We start from the raw sequence: 22,817 nt of genomic DNA, 5'->3' as shown, positions 1-22,817 counted from the left end.
AGATGGTCTCAGCCACAGATTTAACCCTTAAAGTGTTCTGGAAGGAACATGACAACACCCTTTCCTGTTCGGGGTTCACTGAGAAATCCTGGGCCGGGGCCTCTCTAAGGACACTGAGACCCGCCTGTGTACAGGAGAGAGACTGTGAAGGCTGTGGAGGAGCCTGAGCCTTCACTGACCGACTTGAGTTACAACCAGACCTCAGGAACAAATTGAGTTCGTAAGTCGAGGGCCCACTGTAGAGGCAATAAAGATCATTGTAAAGCACTTTTTCTTGATTCCACTCAAACCATAGTCAGAGCTTGACAAGCTGTGATCTGTATTTAATAAGCCAGGGAGAATGCACGGAATATTATCCAAATGCTTTTAATGTGTAGGTGGATCTCAAAAATGTTATCTTGGGCGTTGTCAAAGGAGTACTGATTTTACAGACAAAAATGTCATCGTTCTAAATTTAGGACTATGAGCATGCTTCAAAAAAACCTTACCGAACAAAATGTCAACACTTCAACATTTGATTTTCTTACTCAGAGAACGCCCCGCGCTCCCCCTCCCCATGATTATCCAGCTGACACCCAGCCTGGGGAATGGAATGTGTGAAAGAAACAGCTCCATTTTAATTTTGCTTAAGAACAATTAAGTACAGTCCATCTTTGCTTTCAGCTAAAGATTTCTCCCAGCCCAAATCTTCTCCAATTGCATCATACATGGGGGTGGGGGGGGGTGCCTCATACTTGAGATTATTTCCACATCGGTTTTACAAGCTATAGCTTGCCTGCTAACGTAAAGCACATTCGGTTGTAAATTGAAGACAGGGAACGGAATGTTCTCTGGACTTCGAAACTCAGTGTACTTTGCCTTCCTTTTTTTTTTTTTTTTTTTTAAAAAAAATATTATAGAGCTTGTCTAAACAAATTCAGCCCGGTCTCTAACCCCAGCTAAGACAAGGAAATGATAAGCTAAGCATTGTATTAAAGGGGGATCTTATTTTAGTAAAAATTAACCAGATCATCAACGTTTTCTGAAACTGCCCCCAGTGGTGACAGAGGAGTTTGTCACACTGCCCTTTGCAGAAGAGGTGGGCAGCTGCCTGCTGGCTTGGGCCTGGCCTACCCTCCCCTTCCACTAAGGAGAACCTGATCTTGCTGCCGATCTGCCAGCCTCACCTGCTCACCTGCGTTTCCAAAAACAAAGCCTATTTATTTCCCCCAGAGAGGGAAACAGCAGACTTGTCCGCTGCCGAGTCCCTGGGGCGCCCTGCCGGCCTGAGGTTGGGTGTGGTTTGCATGGCCCAGGCCTCCGGGAAAGGGTGCCCCCTGCTGGGGAGGTGCTGGCGTGGCCTCTACAGGGCATTTTTGTTTGCATCCTATCCCAGGAGTAGAACAGGGCTGACCCGTGTTATCACTGCATCGTCTTTGTCCTTGAAGGAACAAACGAACGGAGTCCGCCTGGGGGTCCCGGATTGACTCCTTCCTCACAAGCATCCCTCTGAAGCAGGTGTCTTTTCATCTCCATCCGTGAGGATGAAGAGGTTAACTGAGGAGCCGAGATCATATCTGTTGGCAGGAGGACGTGGATGAGCATTCGGGCAACCTGCACCTGCATCTTGGCCGGGAACCCCCTGTCCCAAGCAGCTTTGTCCTGCCCACTGCTCCCAGGGCGGACCCTGGATGGGTCTTGGACTCTCATTTTTGGACAAGCAAAGATCTCTGCCTACACTTTAGAATGAGGCCACAGCTCACACCAGATATGCGGGTATTTGGCTACAAATTAATTGGAAAGAGTCTCTATCCATTTGCTTAAAAATGAGCTGTTTTAGGTTTGGCTGTGGTGTTAAGTGTCTCTAAGTATGCTGGCCATTGTAGGCTTAGGGATGCTTTCAGAGTCAGAAAACCAAAACTACACAATGTTTAAAAACATAATGGGATCTTTCAGAATACCAAATTTAGTTTTTTTGAAGTCAGTAAATATTATGTTTTGCACACAACTAAATGGATGGTTTTGTTTTTATAGGTTTCTGACTCCAGAGGAAGACTATATATTTTTCTTTCCCTTACTCTGAATATGTTTTGGTGCTTTGTGAGTAGCTTGTGACCTTGGGCCCAGTGGCTAAGCTGACCGTGGGTGGGGACACAGTGGAGGAGCTGGGGTGGGGTCAGACCCCTTGGGTGTGACCCTGGCACTAGCCCTTTCTAGTAACTGTGTCTTCCTGTGCCTCAGTTTCTTCAGCAGTGATGGGAACGCTAGTATCCTCCTCCATAGGAGCTTGTGAGAGAACACAGGGGTGGCAGGGAAGCAGGTGCTAGACACTCAGGGTCCTTGCAGCTGGATACAGGAATCTGGGAGTAGCCTGGGTGATGCTAACAGTTCAAGGGTGTTAGAACAAAAATGGAGGCCGGAACCGGAATTAGGGAGGCCGGAAGCTGGGTGGAGAAGCCACGCTATGGGTTCCTGAGGAAGGAGAGTGTGGGACAGAGACCACTTCCAGACATGGGAGCCAGCCCAAGACAGGCTGCCAAGCAGAAACCACCAAGGGCAGAAGAACATGGGAGGGGATGCTCTTGTCCTGCATCGAAGTGTACTGTGGAGGAAACGAACACATCTCACAGGTACAGACATTTAGCATAGACAGCAATTTGAGCAAGTTGCAGGACCATGAAGATTATCATGCAGTTGGTTATGGTGGTGTAGGCTTGTAATCCCAGCACTGTGGGAGGCTGAAGCAGGAGGATCACAAATTCTAGCCCAGGTGGGGAATGTTAGCAACTTGGTGAGATCCTGTCTCAAAGTAAAAAATGAAAGAAATGACGGATGTAGCTCATTGTGAAGGCCTTGGGTTCAATCCCCAGCACCAGAAAAAAAAAATCATACAAGCTGAAACTATGCAAAATGACCTCAGTGATCGAAGGGAAATACCACAGTGGTTCTGTGACCTTTGAAACATTTTGTCAAGACACTAAAATTTGTCTTCAAAGTTGTTTTAATATCTCTGTAAACAGGGAAATATAAAAATTGCAAAATTAATATTTATTTTATACGCTGTAATTTCAGCATTAGAAGGCTGAGGCTTAAAGCACTTTGTTCCTTCTTTGTAAAGAACTCAGCACAAGGGCTTTGAACGCCCCCTCCCCGTGTAACTCATGCTCCTGGGCAGCCTCTGCCCTGGCCTTGGGCACCAAGCTCCTTTCTAGGTTCAGGGCAGCCTCCAACATTGTCTCCTTTGTGCTATCAGTGTCGTGAAATAATTCACTGTGATGCTGCTTGGTGACGTCACTTCCCGTAGACATTGTCTTTGCCGTCCTTCCCATCACAAGCGCCCCTGGTCTGTGCCAGTCTGGCACCCCCACTGAGCCCCCCGGGCTGCACACCCACACGTGCTCCAGACCACAGTAACGTGACCCCCACGGTCAGGTATGTCTTCTCTGCTCCATTCATGAGAAGCGATCAAAAAATACAGAAGATATTTCAACTGAAAATAAACCATTACAGTAAAAGACACATTGCCATGAATCTCCTTCAATCCTCCTTTTCGCTTCCAACACTCAAATCATCCCACCGTCCTGGCCACTTCCTGCAGCAGCTCTGGAGCCCTCTTTCCTGAGTGTCTTTCTTTGTGCTGTCCTGGCTGCCTCGATGTCCCGAATGGATTAAAAATGTTTACCATTCTTGGTCATTTTGACTCGGGGAGAGCCGGGAGTCACACGGTGCCAGATCCGGTGACTAAGGTGAGTGAGGACCCAGCGTCATGTTTTTATGAACCTGCCTTCCTGCTGGATGGTGCTCTGAGTGGCAGTCACTGTATTTTTGATCACATACAGACACTCAGGAAAGAGGACTCCAGAACTGCTTGGAAAGTAGTGAGAAAGACAGATGAATGTGTTCCAAGGCAGGGCGGGATTCTGAGGGTGATTCGCGGCCACATGACTTTTGCTGTAATACATTTTCTGTAAACATTCACTATGTTTTGGTTACATCTCATACATCTCATTTCTATTTCGCTTCCAGTATTACTGATTTTTCTCTTTCCTGTAGTGTCGTGTCTTTGACCAGGAGCCTCTCTTGGACATTTTCAGCGGGAGACAGGAGGAAACAGGACCAAGCTCTGGGTCTGTCCGCAAACTCAATCAGTACCCTGGACCAATCAAGGTCAGCATGAAAGTCGCAGGGTGATTGGCCACTGATCCCAGGTGCACCTGTTACCTCAGGGGGGATTTGCGAACTACATAGCAAGGTACAGAGTTATTTTCCCCACAGCCCGTTGTTTGGAGAGCTGGTGGGGTTGAACTATAGTATGGGCAACTGAATTTTGCAAAAATAGGAAGGATGGGAGGACTGCATGCATGCACTGAGGATAAAATGGATGGTGGCTCAGTTGGGGTTGATGGTGCCCACCTGTGATCCCAGTACTCGGAGGCTGAGGCAGGAGGATCACAAACTGGAGCCCAGCCTGGGAGACTTAGTGAATTATCAGGACCCTGTCTCAAAATTTAAAAAGGGACTGGTGATGTATCTGGGCTTAATCCTAGTACTGGAAAAAAAATTAAAGACTGTATAAAGCAAGGTCTTTAAGTTGGGGCTCTTCAAGCCGTTTCCTTGCTCTTGAGAGAGTTCTGTCTCCTGAAGAAAATGGTCTGAGTTCCTGTAACGTGGCTCTGGGGTGAGGGGCATAGACATCACTCAAACTCTCCTGCCTTGATTTCCTATTTTGTGGCGCAGTGACAGAATGGGTGATACCTACCTAATATCCCCGTGCTGGTTACTCGAAAAATGTGCTACAGCATTCACGACAGCGCCCAATACCCAGAAATATCTATGAATGTGCGAGCTGTCATTTTTAATTCTTCAAATAGTCAACATTGGGTATTTCCTGAGTGCTGGGAAAGTGCTGAGCATGCTATGTGCTCCCTCTAATCTCATATCAATGCGGGAAGCAGGTTCTATAATCTCCCTGTTACAGAGGAGGAGGAGGAGGCTAAAGTTTGCAGAGATTTAAGTTTGAGGAGTGATTCTTCAGGGTTTATGTAAATTTAGGTGACCACGTGGACCCAAGTCCACCTGACTCTGAAATAGTCACGTTCAGTCGCTTGGTTCTATTTGTTCAATCATTAACTCTGGAACATCTGGCTGCTCACTTTTCCTGTATCCACCCTTACACACAGGAAACACTGTATCACACCTAAGTTATCGCACAGTGTGTCAGGTTGTGTCTATAACTGTTTCAATGACGCCTGAGGAACTTTGTGGCCCATATCCTGAGAAGTAGATTTCTACTCCCCTGTTTCTTCTTTAGGGTTTATATAAATTTACACGATACAGCTTGGACCATCTTATCGCAAAATCCTGAGCTTATCACTTGACAATGGTGGAAATAACAGCTCTGTAGTAATTTCCGGACAGCTTCAAATTAAATTTCTTTCACTGTACTGTGAGGTGCAGTCACCTCTCCTGGGGAATCACTGAGTTCAGCTTTCTGATTTGATTTGGGCAGAGCGGAAGGGGGGGTCTCTCTGCTCCATCCACAGCAGAGCGATTCTGTGCACTTGGGAGGGGTTCAGATCCTAAGTAGGTGTTTTTAATAAGTCACTTCACCTAATTGTATTTCCTCTCCGCTAAATAAGAAAAGCCCTACCCTAATGGGCTTAATCTTTCTAAATTATTTTCTGGTTTTAGTTGTGCTGTTTCCCACAAGCACTTAATTTAATTATAAGATTGTAATGCTTTTCCGTGAAAAGCTTGCCTGCACATCAGGAATGCTGGGATTCAAATGTGCAGAGGAGAAAAAGCTGCGCTTATTTATCTTGTCAAGACTGAGTAGGAAAATACGCACATATACCCACCCCGATTGTCCCGGTCATTGGAAGGTGTGGGATGGGAGGGAGCCACAGCCCCGCAGGAGCTGAGGAAGACCCTGGCCCTGTCCTGGAGGAGGAGGCAGAAGACTGCACTGCAAAGGTCTAGGTGGGTCCTCCAGCCTGGAAGTGGTGTCACCTCCAAACCCATTGACCTTTCCTGAAATGATAGTAAATCAACTAACCTGTAGCCCTGCAGGGACTCAGGAAACCTGTGTCCACAGAACAGTTAGTGTCTAGGAGTGAGAGAGTCAGTAGTCATTTTTGAAACATCTTTGAAATATAATATGCTACATGCAAAAAAAAGGGGGGGTAAGGGGTAGAAGCAGAATCAAAAGGAAGTGCTTTAGGGCTGGAGATTTAGCTCAGTGGTTCTGGTGCCTGCCTCGTAACCACAAGGTCCAGAGTTTGATCCCCAGTACCAAAAAAAAAAAAAAAAGGAAGTGCTTTTTTCCCTAGAGTGGGGGACAAGGATCTTATAGTGGGAAGGTTTTGTCTTTGAGTTGTCCTGGTAGGCATGAGTTGCAACCAGCCTGCCTCCGTCAACCCTGTGCGCCCCTGGTCCAAGTGTGATGTCCATGTACTAGCGACCACCTGGGTTGGGTCAAGAAAGGGGCTGTGGGCATGAGGGGCACCCACTGGCTTCTTGCTGGGGAGGAAGGGAGCCCGTGGGTCCCCTCCCTGGCTTGTCCAGTGTGTTCTTCAAAAGACACAATCTGTGGGAGAAATAGCAAAGAAAGAAGTGTGGAAGAAAGAGAGAAGTGGGATTCATCATGGTGGGGTTTTTTTCCCCTTCTCTGCATTTTCTAATTCTAAAATATGTTTTAATGATGGCCACGCATCATCGTGTGTACTTGTGCATGTGTCTGTGTGTGTGGAGGCAACAGAGAGACAAAAAGACACAACAGTAAGATGGCTACAGGACTGATAATGATGGCAGCAATCTTGGCTGAGATAAATTTTAGAAGGAAAAAGTCTCCCGGAAAAGAAAATCACAGGATGAAACAGTGGATTCTGAGCTCTTCCACATCAAGTGAGGAACCGGGCAGCATCACAGTCTTATTGCCATTTTCCCCCAAGGTGGCATTCCTCAGAAGCGTCCCCAAAGGCTGTGTTCTTTTGCACAACCATCTGAAGATGCCTCGGGGGAAAAGAAGTGCCCTTATTGAGTCCTTCATTGATTTATTTTGAAAATATTTACTGAGATCTTACTGTGGCAGAGACACTGTTCAAGACATGGGATTTTTTTTTTTTTAAGTTTTCATTCAAAGATACATCAGGTTTTTCTCTCATCTTTGACCAACAACAACAACAAAATGTCTGACAGGTTCTTGTTTAGCAACACATGCCTTTGTGTACTAAAAGAAAAATCTCCTTGGCTTACTGGTCCCATACCTCATCTACCAATGTTTCTGCTATTCTTTTTTTTTTTTTGGTACGGGGGTTTGAATTTAGGACCTTGGGATTTCAAGGCAGGTTGCAGAACCACTGAGCTAAATCCCCAGCCCTGTTTCTGCTATTCTTTACAAATAGAAATGTCCTGTACTAGTAATAACTTCATAATCCTTTTCATAAATCTTAGTCCTGTTTTAGATCTCTGTGTTAATCTGAATAAGAGATGCCTTTTTTTGTTTTTCTGTAGATCTTGTGAAATTTCATCTTGTCCTGGGGCAAACAATCACAAAATGTAATTATGCCTTATTTTTTGAGGGTGAGATAAAGAGAACTTAAAGAGCAAAGCAGCATGGGCAATAGGAAGTATCCTAAGATCTTATGATTATGTTCTCTGCCTTTTATATAGGCCAAGGTGGCTTTCTACTTGACACAACAGAGAACAGGCCATAAAGTCTGAAAATAAAATGTGCTAAAATTAGACCTCAGAGTATTTTCAATAATCACCTGTAAAGCATTTTAAGGAAATTACTAACTTGGAGGCTGAGGCAGGAGGATCACAAGTTCAAGCCCAGCCTTGACAACTTGGCAAGACACGGCCTCAAAAATGAAAATAAAGCCAGGTGTGGTGGCGTATGCCTGTAATCCCAGCACTTGGGAGGCTAAGACACGAGAATAGCTGCAAGTTCGAAGCCAGCCTGGGCCACATAGTGAGTTCAAGCAAGACTTTGCCTCAAAAAACAACAAACAAACAAGCAAGAATAGAAAGGGCTGGGGGTATAATCCCAGTACTGCAGAATATAAAGGCCTGGAGAGAAAGCTCATTTGCCAAGGTCCTGTGTAGAATCCCTAGTATGGAAAAAAGAACAGGAAAAGGAAGAAAAACTAATTGCCAGCCACCCCCCTCAGAACAGTTTCAAAGGCTCTGAAAGGCTCTGCTTCTTAAATCTTTAAATTACATCATATTGTAGTCACATCTTTTGCTACACTAGGTGAAGAGCTTCAGGCTGGTTAAAATACTGCAGACTGCATTTCTGTTAATATTTTTCTCTCTTCATGCTGACATTTCCAGTGTTGGGAAGTAGGATTTGTATTACCAAGGTGTCCCTCTTTCTCCATCTTGCTCGGAAGAATGAACAAAAGCTTGAGGTGTTCGTTTCAGAAGAAAAACTGCAGCAAGAAGACCCCCAATATTCACCCAGACCATATGTACCTTTCGCCATACATGTCCCATTCCAGATAATGCCTTGGCAAAGCACTTCTTGTCCTGGGTAAGGAGTACGGCTCGGCCTGTCCTCAAGACATGGGATATTTGAGAAGGCACAACCTTTGCCTTCTTCCTCTTCCTCTAGCTAACGATGAGAAAGCAGACCCAGGGCACAGGGCACAGGACCAGTGCTGTCACCACGATATGAGGAGGTGCAGTTTCAGGTCAAGAAACGCGATTCTTCCTCAGCCCGAATTGCCAAGCCTTTCTATTGAACACCTGGAGCCCACACTGGGGCAAACAGCGCCCTTTAATGAACCCAGCAATGCGGCCGAAGTGGCACACCGGTGTCCCTGAAGCAATGGCTGGAAGCCTTCGCTCTGGAGGCCTTGGGACCACATCAGTTGTCTGAAAGAAGTTGGGGTGGCTGGGAAAGATGGCCTGCTTTCCCCTTTCTTCTCCACATTTTCCTCACATGGCTCTATCTTCAGCGGCCATGACGCAGGCCAAGCAGCTTTGTGCTACAGTGGGCGCTCAGATGAGGCCCACTCAGGGCTGGTGCACGCCTGAGAGTCAGGTGAGGTGTGGATGAATGAGGCTGGGAGTGTGTGGAGGGAGGAAGTGGAGGGGCCCTGGAGCCTGCACATGAAGGCAGCCCTGGGCTTTCCTGCCTACAGCTGCAAACCTGCACCTGTGCTCAGACCCTGTCTACCTTGGGGATGCCGTCTGGTTCCCGGCCCCTGAGCGCCACCCACCGTGACCTCTGAGCCTGGGAGCCACCACAGCCCTCGACAGGTCCTTCCTGCACTGTCAGCTTCTTCTTCCTTGTCCATCTCTCCTTAATGTCCCTTCCCTTTGCCTCTGTCCTTCACTTGCTCAGTGCACATCCCTTCCCTCCACCCTGTGCTCCTACATTTCCTGTTTCCTGCTTCAGAGTCCCCTCCTGGAGGGCAGAGTTCAGTTCTATTTTGTCTCCATTGGTAATTCAGGTTCCCGAACCAGCCACATAGGACATTGGCTCTTCAGTGCTTCTTGGGTCCCTGAATGGCTACAGGCTTTTGGTAGGTTTCGGGAGGACTCAGCAGTGCAGAGAGACCATGGTGGACACCTCTTTGCTTATTCCCCAGAACTCACTGCATCAACAGATGAATAACTTCTTTCTCCTGTCACCAGGGGCCCCAAGAAGAGGCTGAAAAACCCCAAGGGGAGGATTTGGGGCTGTGGGCAGCAGGCAGCTAAGAGCACTATGTCTCTGAGGGTGGTCAATGGGTGCTTTCCTGTGCAGCGTCTGGTTCAACGCTGTGGGACAAAAGAAGGAAGAGTCGTCCCGGGGCAGGGGTGGAGACAGGCAGCCTCCCCAGCCTCCCCTGTCCCACTGCTCTAGAACTACAGGTCGGGACCAGCGGAGGCCTGAGGAGCCTCTGGGCCAATGTCAGTTTCCCTCTCTTCCTCTCTCAGGTGTGGAATAAGAGGCCTGAAGGACGCAGGTTTGTCCTTCTTGTTGTCCAAGTCAGGGCCATGGACTTCCTTGAGCCTCGAGAGTCCAGGTCCTGGAAACTCGTTGTCACTCTGTGTTTCTTGGAATCTAGGTGCAGTGCCCCGAATGCTTTTGAAGATGCACTGTACTCAACCCTGTTGCTTCGAGTCAGTTTTAATGTGTATATTAGGAAGGAAGGAAGGAATTATGAGGAAGGGAGAGAGAGAAGAAAGGAGGGAAGGAGAGAGGAGGGGGAAGAAGGAAGGAAGGAGTGTTGCCATCTCTTCACAAGCCCTCTTAGTGTGCCGAGCAGGAATATTTCACGCCATTCTTGGCTTCCCTGGGCAGATCCTCTGTGCAGGCAGCCTGTAGAGACGTGGGCGTCACTCTTCCTTTATCCTTCTTTGGAAGGCTGGGAGACAGGAGCTATCCCTTGGTATAATCTGAAAGGTCACACAGAAGCAATTTTGAGGGAAAGAAAGCTTCTTTGATGCAAATGGAATGAAGTCCAATGGATTCCCTTAGAAACCCCTGCACTGTGCAGCTGGCCGGTGGCCCACGAGTGCCATTTCATTGAAGCATACGGGCAAGCAGAGCCCAAAGGAAAGCCAGGAGGACAAGGTTTTAAGTCAGGGTTCCGCTGAACCAAGGAGGGTGTGTCCTGCTGTCAGAGACCTGGGCAGCTCCGGTTCTCAAAAGTCCGTGGTCTGAACAGTGCTGCCTGTTTGGGGTCTAATGCTGACACACTGAATGGGTACTGCTTTCCCAGAATGCTTCATAAGCTCAGATTGCTGGGCTTCATCTCCAGCACCATCCAAACTCTGGTCCACCCTTGCTCACCACCCACCAAGACTTCCAGGAACTCTCTGCCCCATGTTTACCTTCTCCAAAGAAGCTTTGTCTGCAGCTGGGTTCATATATCCTTGATGTCTTGTTTCCTTGGATCTAAATATTTGTAGACTTTTTTTTTTTTGGTTTTAACCACAGACTGCTGGACTGAGTGCGCATTTCAAAGAAGGATTTGCCAAATGCTTTTAAATGTTAGTGTGGTGGCTGGCGCAGTGGAACATGTCCAGCCGACATTTGCCGCATGAAGACATTAGAATGGCACGGATGGAGGTGAATGGCCTTGACCACATTGATCTGGCATAGAAACCGGGTCTCGGGCCAATGTGCAGCAATTCTTTCTGAAAGCTTTGGCATGCTTTAGTTAAGATGCTAAATCAAATGCATTTTTTTAAAAAAATGAAGAACTATCTTTTCCACTTTTCTGTTCCAATTCTGAACTTTGATCCTTGAAGAAGCGAGAAAATGGAACAAACCTTGGAGCTTATGAGTCTTAAAAGGAAAGTCAGTCTTCATTCTCTGCAAGCCTAGCTTTCAGACAAATGGTCCATGGCATGCTTTGCAAAGTACATTTAAAAAAATACTATAGGTGTTTTGTCCTTTGTGGTTGTTTAGAAGGTAAATCTGGATTTGCATTTCTAGAAGTCACTTCCACAAGATATTTGGAAGGCACAATATTTTAGAAAACTCAAAAGAAACCATAAAAATGTCATATTTTTTAGGTAGCATTTTGGGCTGTAAAAAAGGCTAAATCCATATGTGTGAATTGATATATTCTAGTGTAAACACCACAGTTTGTCAAATTATTTGATGAAATTAAATTCTTTAAAAATGATTTTTTCTGGGCGTGGGATTTAGCTCTGTGGTTTTGCCACCTGTTGCCCAAGCTCAAGGACTCAAGTTCAATCCCCCGTACCAAAAAAAAAAAAGATTTTTTTCTGACTTAAAGAGATGTAAAGTTAAAATTCTTCAAAAAATGTTTTGTGTTTTTTTTTTCTGATTTCAAAGTAATGTATCTGGGAAAAGGCAGTGTTGTCATTAGGAACATTCTGGAATCAGATGCTACCTTAAAATCCTGGCCACCCCAATTCCTCAGGGTACAGCTGTGGGCAAGTTAGTTATTCTCCCTCTCCCTAGCTTTTTTCCCCATCTGAAAAATGGAAGCAAGAGGCAAACTACCTAGGCAAAATGGCTTTTTGTGAGTCAAACATGAATGAGTGCACCTCACTGTGGTATTGTTAACAGCAATTCCGGTTGAGATTTCGTCCCCACCGGGGCAGTGTTAGAGACTGGAAGTGACTGAGTCGAAGGACAGAGCTCTCCTGTGGGGATTAGAGGCTTAGAAAAGGGCAGCCACTACCTTGACCTTGGGCTTCCCAGCCTTCAGAACCCAGAGGCACTTGCTGGCACTCCTTGGGAATTATCTGGTCTGTGACAGCAGCACCAAGCCAGACTAGGCCACCAGTAAACACCCAGAGCTCAGTGGAGAGCTAGTGCTCAATTAACCTTGTGGAAAATCAGGCAAGTCTGGGAAAGCAAAAGGGGAAAATTCAAGTTACTATTTCTACCACTCACCAAAGCCACGGATAGAATTTCACTGTCAGTCTTTTTCTATCCATTTTTTACTTTTCATGCTTTTCTTTGCTTCATACACCAGAAGCATTCATTTATAATTGAATTATTTTTAAACATCCTCTGCCCCTTCCATAATTTTCATAAGCTTTTTGGTTGGACATCTTGGTTGTTTTCAAGAATATCAAAAACACATTTTAAAAATCTTAACAGCTCTGCACTTCTTGTATGGAATTTCTCCAAAGCACAGGGCCAATTTACCTTCCATGGGGCTGTTGAAACACCATGGAAATGAAGCTCTTTAACTGTCTGTTGAGCAAAAAAGTGATCAGGTAGAAATATGAGTGTAGTAAAAATATGTACATTGAGCACTTTATGTGTCCTGAGCACAGAACCTATTCCAAATGCTTCACATGTATAAACTCACAAGCCACGGCCACCTCCAGAGCTATAGCTCTCTTAGGATCCCCATTTTACAGAAGAAGAAACTGAGGCACTGAAAAGTTAAGTGAGTTGCTCAAGGTAACACCATAGTAGGTTGCAGAGACAACTCCGGAAGCCAGAAGATCTATGCTACCTCCAAAACCATTCCCAGCTACTTCATCTACATTGTGTTTTGTGTAGGGTGTGTATTCTGGGTATTATATCAAGAATGCTCTACCCCTGTTTTTCTTTCATTGTTCTTTATTGGAAAGAAAATAGAAAGATCAAATAAACATTGATAAATAGGTCCTTTTTTTTTTTTTTCGGTACCTGGGATCGAACTCAGGACCTTTCGTTTTCAAGGCAGGCACAGTGATAAATGGATCCTTTTTCTGAACATAAGGCCAAAGTTCAGATGTTTTTCGCATGATGATCTATTTAGGCATTGAGTTCTTTTGGACTCTAATTTAGAGCTGCATCAAAATATCAGTGAATTGCTTCCCACTCTGTTTTAAATTGGGTTATGGTATAACTTTGGAGAGAATGACTACATGGTTTTTGAAAGAGGCATTTCTTTTTTTACAGACCAGGACGATTCCACCGATGTGAGCATCTGCCGGGAAGAATGTGGGCACTCCGAAAAAACAGGGTCGTGGGCCAACTTGTCAGTGTGGGTGTTTCCCACCAGCTTCCCAAGACCATATGAGCAACACGCGTCCTACTTTTCTCCTTCCAAGTGGCACAGTGAGTGGTTACCGGGGCAGCATCCACACACACTCGTGGGGCAGAGGGTCCAGGTGAATATGAGTTTAACGGAGAACACCTTCCCTTTTGGGAGAGCTTAGCTTCTGCTCTATTGAAAAGAGAGAGGGCCGGGCTTCTCCCACAGCAGTGAGGCCTCGAGTGTCAGAAATGTAAGTGACAGAGAATTTTCCAGGGGCTGATACAAAATGAAACAGAAAAAGAGGAAATGAAAAGACAGAGGATCCGGTTCGCTTCCTGAACTTGAGCATTCCTGGAAGGGTGGGTGTGTGCAGTTCTTTTGCTGGTTGCTTCTTGGTTCAACTCCTAAAAGTGACGATTTTCTGAGAAAGACTCCCACTGGGGGCTATTTAGCAATGGGGAATGAATCCAAATATATATGTCCCTAGATAGTTTTATTTTCTAGAGGCGGAGGTGGGGAACATGATCTGCTTTGTTGAAAAGACGAGACATTTGCCTTGCAAGTTCGGGGTTTCCATAACGCTCCGTTTTAGGTCTTTCACTGAGAAATATGCAGACGTCAAGAAAACTGTACGTAGCCCATCTTTCAGAACTCTCTTCCTTAAATCCAACGTTTGCCTATCTGGCCCTAATTTATTTTTTCAAGTTTACTTAAATGAAAACGATAACCAAGGCTGGTGGTACAGCCCTGCGATCCCAGCACTCCGGGAGGCCGAGGCAGGAAGATAACCAGTTAGAGCCTAGCCTGGGCAGCATAGCGATTTAGCGAGACCCTGTCTCAAAATAAAAAAAAACTGGGCTGAGGATGTAGCTCAGGGTGAAGGGCCAGAGTTTAATCCGCAGTATCCCCTCCCTCAGTAAATAAACAGGGAGGGAAATCCCTGTACTTAAGCGGGGGTCGGGGTGGGCACGACTTTGCAGCAGCAAGACGCGGGGGAGGGCGGGGTCCGTTCACGCGCGAAAGGAGAATGTAGCAGGTTAGAGGCCTCTGTGATCGGAAAGGCAGAAGCCCGAGAAACGGTAAAAGAGACCCCTGGAGGCTGGCCGAGGCCGGCGGCCACCTTCCAGCCCATTTCCGGTGCTCCGGCGAAGAGATGGGGTCCCCCGGCCTCCCGCTCGGTGCTCCGGAGCGCTTGTTCCGGCCCATTTGCCTCTAGCGCCACCGCCTGGGCAGAGCGGGGAGGGCAGGGCTCGGAGGGAACCCAGATACCTGCTGAGGTCAGCTTTTCCTTGGGTTAAAAGGCACCGAAACGGGAGCCATGCTGTGCCCTCAACGGAGAAAACCCTGTGACTTGTATCTTCTTGTAAAAGGGCTGGGTATGTGCTTTGGTAAAAATACAGCGGCAGGACCAGGCAGAAAATGCTCTTTTCTCACCCCCTTTTTTTGGGGGGTTGTTTTGGGGTTTTTTGAGACAGGATCTCTCTACTCACTAGTAGCCAAGGCTGGCCTGGAATTGGCCGCGCTCATCCTGCCTCAGCCTCTTGTGTCCAGATTTTCTCAAGTGTTTTGTTCGCTCTAGTGTTCTATCCAAGGCAAGGTGGATCTAACGTAAAGGTGGTTTTACGGCTGCTTGTCTGGTGGATGTTATTCCCTGTTACACACACACACACACACACACACACACAGACACACACACACGAGTGTGCCTTCCTGCACCACCCAGCAGCCCAGCTCCTGATGCCACGGACCCAGGCTCCAGAACAGACTGATCCGAGGTTCTGAAATGTGTGTTCAGACCTCTGCGTGCAAGCACATGCGCACAGCTCCTGAAAGCAGTCTCCCAGGGCTCGGAAAGAAAACATGAGGATTTCCGTTCCTGCTTATTTGTACTCCAGCCGCCGACCTTTCTGACTTATCATGCACACGGAGGACTGTCGTGTACATGTCTGAACTCCAGTGGGCGTCGGGCGTGTGGGTCACACAACTGGCCTTTGCCTAGGAAGTGGTGAGCCTGATGGCCACAGCTGTCCTTGAGCTGGGGAGGGGTGAGTGGCTCTGGGGCTCCCCTTGGGGGTCCCCTACCTGGCAAAGTCCCCCTCCTCCACCCTCTTCTCAGAGACTGAGTAGAGCAGAGACCAGGGTTGCAGGAAGCTGGCCGCCACCTTCCCCCAGGTCCCAGCTGGTGACTCGGGACTGGACTATTATAGGAAAGCTCAAAATAAAGCATACATACCAAATGGAAAGGAAATGGACTAAAATACCTACAAGAAGATGAACTGTAGACTCCTCAGCTCTTTTTTGTTTGACAAAGTTTGGGGTCTTGTGATGTTTGTTGATTGCCCTTATCAATTCAAAACCTTGGAAATTACAGTCAGTCTGCTGAGAGCTACCTTGGAGTCCAAGTGGTGAAAACAGAATTAATGCATGCATTGCATCTGCAATTGGTTGAATGTCTGTCTTTCCAAAATTCCTATGTTGAAGTCCTGGTTCCCATGTGCTGGTGCTGTATTTGGGTGTGAGGGGTCCCTGGAAGCTCATCTGTTGAAGGACTGGTTCCCAGTCTCTGGAGATTTGGGCAGGTGCTGGGTCCGTAGGAGGTGGTGCCCAGTAGAAGGAAGTTAGTTCACTAAGCGTGCTTGGGACATGTGTGTCTTCTTTCTCCTTTGCCTCCAGGAGCCATGAAGAGGGCAGCCTTCCTCTACTCCCACCGCCATGAAGGAGTGGTCAGACACAGGGCCGAGGCACCATGGACTGGAACTTCTGAAACCATCAGCCAAAAATAAACCTTCCCTCCTTAGAAGGGGGTTATTTCAGGTGTTTCGTCACACCAATGGAAATCTGACAGAGCTGATACTTGGTGGTAGGGCCCTTGGGGATTGATTAGGACAGACTCTTCAGAAGTAGAAAGAGCCCAGAGAGGGCTTTCTAGCTCTCTCTCCACCACAGAAGGATGCAACCAGAAGTTGGGAATCCATGACCCAGAAAATGCCTCCCCCAGAACTTAGCCACAGTGGCACCTGGATGTCAGACTTCCAGCCTCCAGAACCGGAAGAAGTAAATTTCAGAGCCAGGCAGCATTCTGAGAGGCTGGGCAGGAAGATCACAAGTTTGAGTCTAGCAGGGGCAGCCTAGCAAGATGGTCTCAAAATAAAAAAGGGCTGAGAATGTAGCTCAGTGTGAAGGCCCTGGGTTTCATCCCCCCCCCCATCTGTTCTGCATAAGCCATTCATTCTATTAGTTCGGCCTAAATGGACAATGTTTTTCTTTGAATATACATGTTTTTCAAAGTGGATGGAGAAAACAAAATTAATGATTCAAGGCCCAAGTTGCTATTTTTTTAAAGATCATTTTTGATATATCTTTGGAAAAAGAAATAGGACCTCCAACTTCTGAGAGATGTGGGAACATTTTAATGGGCAGCCCTAGCTTTGGAAGGTGGTATAAATCGCTCTCTGAGTGACAGCTTCCACCAAAATCCCAATGCCAGTGATGGTCCCACCAATGTGACCCAAGCCACAAATTCCATCTTGTTTAAGACCAAAGCAAAAGACGAAGACCTGAGTTTTCGGTTCACCTAGGACTTGCTGACAGCTGTCAAATTTATTGTTATTTTTATTTTAGATTTAAAAACAGAGCCTTCCTTTGGAGTGGCTGGAGGCCAGGACATTTTATTGGTGTTGGATCTTGCCTTCAGTGGACAGCACATTCTTCATCACATGGGTCATTTGGTGCCTGGGTGACAGCAGTTGTAACTCCTATGATTTGCAAATGTCCTTCAGGTTCCAGAGGTTTCTGGAATCATTGAAGACATAGTATGCTGTGCTTGTATTTCAAGAGGCCACTCAGGGACCAAGGACTTGGGGTGGAGAGGGGACATCCTAGGCTGGGTATCTCTGCAAGTGGGGGGCAGCTGGTTCCTCATTTCTCTCTTTCTGTGCTGTTGCTCCTGCCTGGTTTTGTCACTAAGCTGGCCTGGGTCTTATTTCCTCATCTGTAAAATCAGGTTTGGAAGAAAACATGTTGGAAGCGACGTGTCTTAGCCAAAAAAGGCTGTAGCATAGAGCTCTGGGGGTGGGGGGGATCCACTGCTGGCTCAAGTGAACATCTGTTAAACCTTTGGAAAGCACCAGGTAGAAGTGAGACTGACACACATGCCCTCTGACCCGGAAGTTCTACTGCTAGGAATTGGTCCTAGGGAAATAGCCCAGTCACAGAGACAGAGGTGAATGTACTGTACATTTACTCCTGAAGAAAACTTAAGACCGGCTAAATGTTTTAAGAATAAGGGCATTTCTAAATAAATGAAGGTGACATGTTCAGTGCAATATTGTGTATGAGATGTGCTTTCAAAGCGTATTAACATGACAAATGTTCACAGTATAATAACAAAGCTGTAAACAGTAAGGCAAAAAGTATGTGATACCAAGTTTGCATCGAACACCTGAGATATACATTTGTATGGAAAATCTGGAGTAGAACAGTCACGTGCACCATGTCCCCAGGTGATTTAATATTTTCATTTTTTAAATATCTAAAGATCCTACAAGGAATATGTATGGCTTTTATAAATGGAAAAAGTTATGGAAAAGTAAGATCCCCAACCCCAAATGAAGTGTGGAGTTTGTGGTGTGGTCGGTGCGTCTCACCAGTGTAACTGTGGATGTTTGCAGGTCTCAGGGACAGAACAGCAGAGGCTGCAGACTCCAGAACCAGACTGCTGGGTTCAAACTGAGTCTCCCGTCCTCTCGGCCGTGTGGCTGGAGTGACCTGCACAACCCACCTGTGCCTCAGCTTCTGCAACTGAGAGGTAGGGAATTGGGGGCCCTGGACAAAGCCCTGACCATGGCACATATGCAGCAATACTTGTAAAACAGGAAGGGTTAACCAGTTGTCAGGTAAAGGGTCATTTGAGTACAGACCTGAGTGGGCCGCTCAGACATGAGGAAGAAAAGCATCAGGGGAAGAGGGAAAAGCTGGGGCAAGGGTCCACGCTGGGCTGGCGAGTTTGAGGGATGGGGAGGAAACAATGGAAGACTGTGTTTTCTTCCTGCCTGCCTGCCTGCCTCCCTCTCTCCTTCCTTCTTAACATCTTCTCAAGCTCTTTCTCCATTCCCTGCACTGTACTTGTTGACAAGGGCGTCCTGTCCCTCACTGTCATTGTCATTCAGGTGCTCCTTGCGATCTAGAAATGCTGCGGGTTCTGGTGTACGCACCTCTGGGGGCAGGAAAGTGCCATGCAGTCCCCTGTGGCCTCGCAGGATGTTCTTCCTGCGCTCCTTTCAGTGCTGCACACAAAGTGTGAAGATAGTAGGACTCTAGCCCAGCTGTTTCGAATTACTGTCTTTCTTGTTTCCTCCGAAAGCTGTTTTGGAGATGTTTACAGGAAGCAATACCTAGATCTTTCTATACAGCTCTGGCATCTAGGTGCCGTGCCAGGGGTTCACTGGGTTACATGAAGGGAAATCCACCCCACGTTAACTCAAGCAGGATGGAAAGGCTCCTGTCTGTCCAGTGGAACAGCCTAGGAGTAGAAGCAACTCTGCCTCTGCCTGTGTTTGCTAAGGGATTGCTCCCACCAGGTGGGAAAGATTATTCTTGGTTTGCAGAACAACTCAAGCACTGCGGGGTCTTCAGCGCGTCCAGCCCCAGCCAATGATGGTAGCAGATGCTCCTGATTATTCTGACAGTCTTGCTCCCCCATTCCCAGCTATTTATCTGTGAAAGCTGCTGGCTGCAGGTGCTGCTGGTGTCCTGGGATCTTACAGAAGCTGCACGCTCCTGAGATTTTCTGGTTGCAGTTTGTTGCTTTGTTAAGCAGCCCGGCCAGGCCACCTGGAAGTGCTCCAGAGGTTGCCCTGGTGACGTTCCCCGACCACAGAGTGCAGTGGGTGGGCAGATGGACGGGTGCTCCAGCTTGCTGTCTGTGGCTGGAGCCCCTTAAGCCGTGCACCACCTGTCTCCCAGAGTTGCCAGCAGGACCGAGCTCCGTCCACTTGCCACACAGTAACTGACTTGATAGCACACGGATATTCTCATGTGTATTAGTTTCCTGTTGCTGCTGTGACAAAACATCACAGTCTTCATGGATCAAAACAACCCGCATTTCTTACCTTACAGTCGTGGAGGTCAGAAGTGAGACACAGGCTAAGTCAATGTGCCAGGAGAGCACATTTCTTTTTTCTTTTTTCCTTTTTTTTTGGTGCTGGGGATCGAACCCGGGTCCTTGAACTTGTGAAGCAGGCGGCGAAACCACTGAGCTAAATCCCCAGCCCGAAAGCACATTTTTTCCAGAGCCTCTGAAGGGGGAACACCCATTTCCTTGTCTTCTTTAAAAGGAGCTGCCTGCACCTCTTGGCTTCTGGCCCCATATTCAGAAACAGCAGCAGAGCACCCTCAAATCCCTCCGGCCCTGTCTTGCACCTTTAAGGGTCTTGGGATCACTGTGGGCCCACTCACGTGACCCAGGGCACCCTCCCTACCTCATGGTCAGCCGGCCGGCAGCCAGATTCACCTTTGCCTTGTAACCTGATATTCACAGATTCTGGACACGGGATGTGGACATCTTTCGGGGCCACAACTGCCTTATCATAGCACCTTTATTGGCCTCCTTCCGTTGTCTGCCTTGCTACCTGACTTCCTATTGCTCTTTCGTTTCCTAAGCATACTACTTGTACTGGAAGTCTGGTATGCTTGTGCAGAAGCTTGAACTAAAACACAGTGTAAAAGGAATTCCCACTTAGGGCTTCTGGCTTAGGCACATTCACAGGACCTCAGGACATAGTGTTTCTCTCTCGCTCCTCCTACCTCTTTTTCTTTTTCTCTCCTTTTCCTTTCACTTCCTTTGCAGCCAGTGAAAACAACCAAGGCAGCCCCAGCTAAGCTACCAAATGTGCAGGTTTAGGAAGTCCTGAGATTCATTTTCATTGGCCCATTTTAGGTCATGTGTCTCTCCCTGGGACTCATTTTCACTGGTCCACTTTAGGTCATGTGTCTCAGACTCATTTTCATTGGTGCACTTTAGGTCATGTGTCTCTCCCTGAACCAATCCTCCAGCCAGAGGAGTACAGCACTTTGATTGGGCAAGCCTGAGTTACAGCCTTGGCTCTGGTGACTCAGTTGAGCCCCACCCAGCCTTCCCAGACTAAGAAGGAATGAGGATGGATTTGTAATTTTATTTTATTTTTATTTTTTTGGTACCGGGGATTGAACTTGGGACCTTGTGCTTGGTAGGCACGTGGTGGGACCGCTGAGCTAAATCTCTGGCCTGGATTTGTAATCTCAAAAACCTTAGGAATTGTTACCTAAAGAAGCAGCAGTGAATGCTGGGAAGACAAATAAATATCAACTCCATTGTCTTCTATCTTTTCTCTTCCTGTCCCTCTTCAAGCCTGGTGTGGATGTGCATATATAACACTAGAGAGGGCTGCATGGGTCTCAGGCATATTGGTCACTTTCTTGTAGCTGGGACCAAATATCAGACACATCCAACTGAAGAGAGGAGACATTTATTTTGGCTCATGGTTTTAAAAGGATTCAGTCCATGGTCTGCTGGCTCCAAGGCAGAAGCAGTATGGTGGAAGGGCATGCAGAGGAAAGCCCCACAACCCATGGCAGCCAGGAAGCAGACAGACTAGGGAGGAGCTGAGGACAAGAATAGAATTCAGCCTTCCACGTGACCTGTGTTCAACCAGGTCTCATCTGGTAACACATGAGGCTTTTGGGGGCACTTTATGTTGAAACCATTCCATCCAGGGATATCAGGAGCATTTCACAGGTGGAAAACCAGGCCCACATAAATGCAAGGAGTTCCTGTTGATCACACATTGGTGTTGTCACATTCTGCCTAGGAATACCCTTCTCCTGGTTGTAGGCCCAGGAACCTGCCCTCTCGTCTGACATCTTTCGGCCTGGGGATCCTTTTGTAGCTCAGATTCTATTAACTGGTCCATCTAACATGGCAGCAGGAATAATCTCCCTATTAGTAAATATTTCTTATTCTTGCATACTTTTATTACAGGACATGTGCAAAGAAGACTTGATGTAGAAGGAAACTGAAAAGTACATCCAACAGACCACATTGAGGATACTGTGCCTTGTGATGTGTGTGTGAGGCCCCAGTTCATGTGGCACAAAGTGCACTTCTGACAACAGATGTATAAAGCTTTTCTGGAATGAGCAGAGGGGTAGAACACTGTGCAGTGCAGTTGCTGTTATTGGGAGACAATTCTGTGTTTATGTAGCAAAGAGCATGGGACTGGAAGGCAGACAGACTTGAGTTTGGATCTCTGGTTTGCCATTTATACCTCTGTGGATTTTTGCATGGCTGCATAGCCACTCTAAGCCCACTTTCTTTATCCATCATTTGTACTTGTTAGAGGCAGATGAGACTGAGCAAGGTCATAAGCAAAATTCACATAAAACATCAATTCCATTCTTCCTCGAGGTTGATTTTATCTTTTGGCAAAGTAACGTTAATGCAAAGGGTACACCATTACTTACCATTGCTCATGGACTTAGTTATCTATGGATGCCTAAAAAGTTATTGCAAATCCCAAGGCATAAAATGATGAACCTTTAGCACCTGGGTGGGAAATTCAGAAGTGGTTTAGCTGGTGGTTCAGCCCTGTTGGCCACAGGTACAGCCTCTGAAAGCTTGACTGAGATCAGCCCCCAAGTCTGTGCCTGCTGTCGGCAGAGGCCTCCAGGCCTGTCTTTGTGAACCTCTGCATGGGGTGGTGGCTACTGGAGAGGCCTCAGGACCTCCACTGCCTCCCCAGAGGGAGGATGCAAGGTAAAGAGAAGGAGAAGCTGGAATGACTTTTGTGTTCAAGACTCAGGTGATTGTTGCATTAGCCCATTTTCAGTTGCTGTAACTGAATACCCAACTCCAGCAAATTTATAAAGAAAGGAGGTTCATTTCATCTCATGGTTTTGGAAGCTCCAGAGCATGACAGAACACCTTGTAGGACCTTTGTCAAAAGATGGCAGGGGTGGAACTTCCAGTGTCATGGCACCCAAGCGAGTGTCCTGAGTAAGGCGCTGAGAGCCCCCAGTGGCCTTATGTGACTTCTGCTGGCTGCAGGCTGCATGGGAAGTACTCTAGGAGACCAGGAGCCACGCAATGGAGGCAGTGACCTTTGACCATGTGGCTGCAAACTTCAGCAGGGAGGAGTGGGCTCTGCTGGATCCATCCCAAAAGAAGCTCTACAGAGATGTGATGTGGGAAACCTTCAGGAACCTGGCTGCCATAGGAAGAAACTCAGGTGTCCAGAAAATTGAAGGTGAGTACAAAACTTTCAGGAAAAGTCTAAGATTTTCCTCCATTCTGACAAAGAAAATCTAAGCACCGAGAACACTGATCTTCACCAAAGCCTGTAAACCTCATAG

At 47.1% G+C, this 22,817-nt stretch overlaps 1 pseudogene across 1 annotated transcript; it reads left to right on the top strand.

Moving 5' to 3' along the window:
• Nucleotides 1-4,030: 4,030 nt before the first annotated feature.
• On the top strand, nucleotides 4,031-22,773 carry LOC106009225 (zinc finger protein 124 pseudogene; annotated as a pseudogene). Its single transcript, XR_015450767.1, has 4 exons — nucleotides 4,031-4,146; nucleotides 13,352-13,510; nucleotides 16,104-18,237; nucleotides 21,448-22,773. The product of XR_015450767.1 is annotated as a zinc finger protein 124 pseudogene (transcript).
• Nucleotides 22,774-22,817: the final 44 nt, after the last annotated feature.

This window comes from Heterocephalus glaber, unplaced genomic scaffold (assembly GCF_053883595.1).
Source record: "Heterocephalus glaber isolate CG9 unplaced genomic scaffold, H.glaber_assembly_v1.0 deba00000122, whole genome shotgun sequence".
Lineage (NCBI taxonomy): Eukaryota > Metazoa > Chordata > Mammalia > Rodentia > Bathyergidae > Heterocephalus > Heterocephalus glaber.
This window is presented reverse-complemented; position numbering and strand designations above follow the sequence as displayed.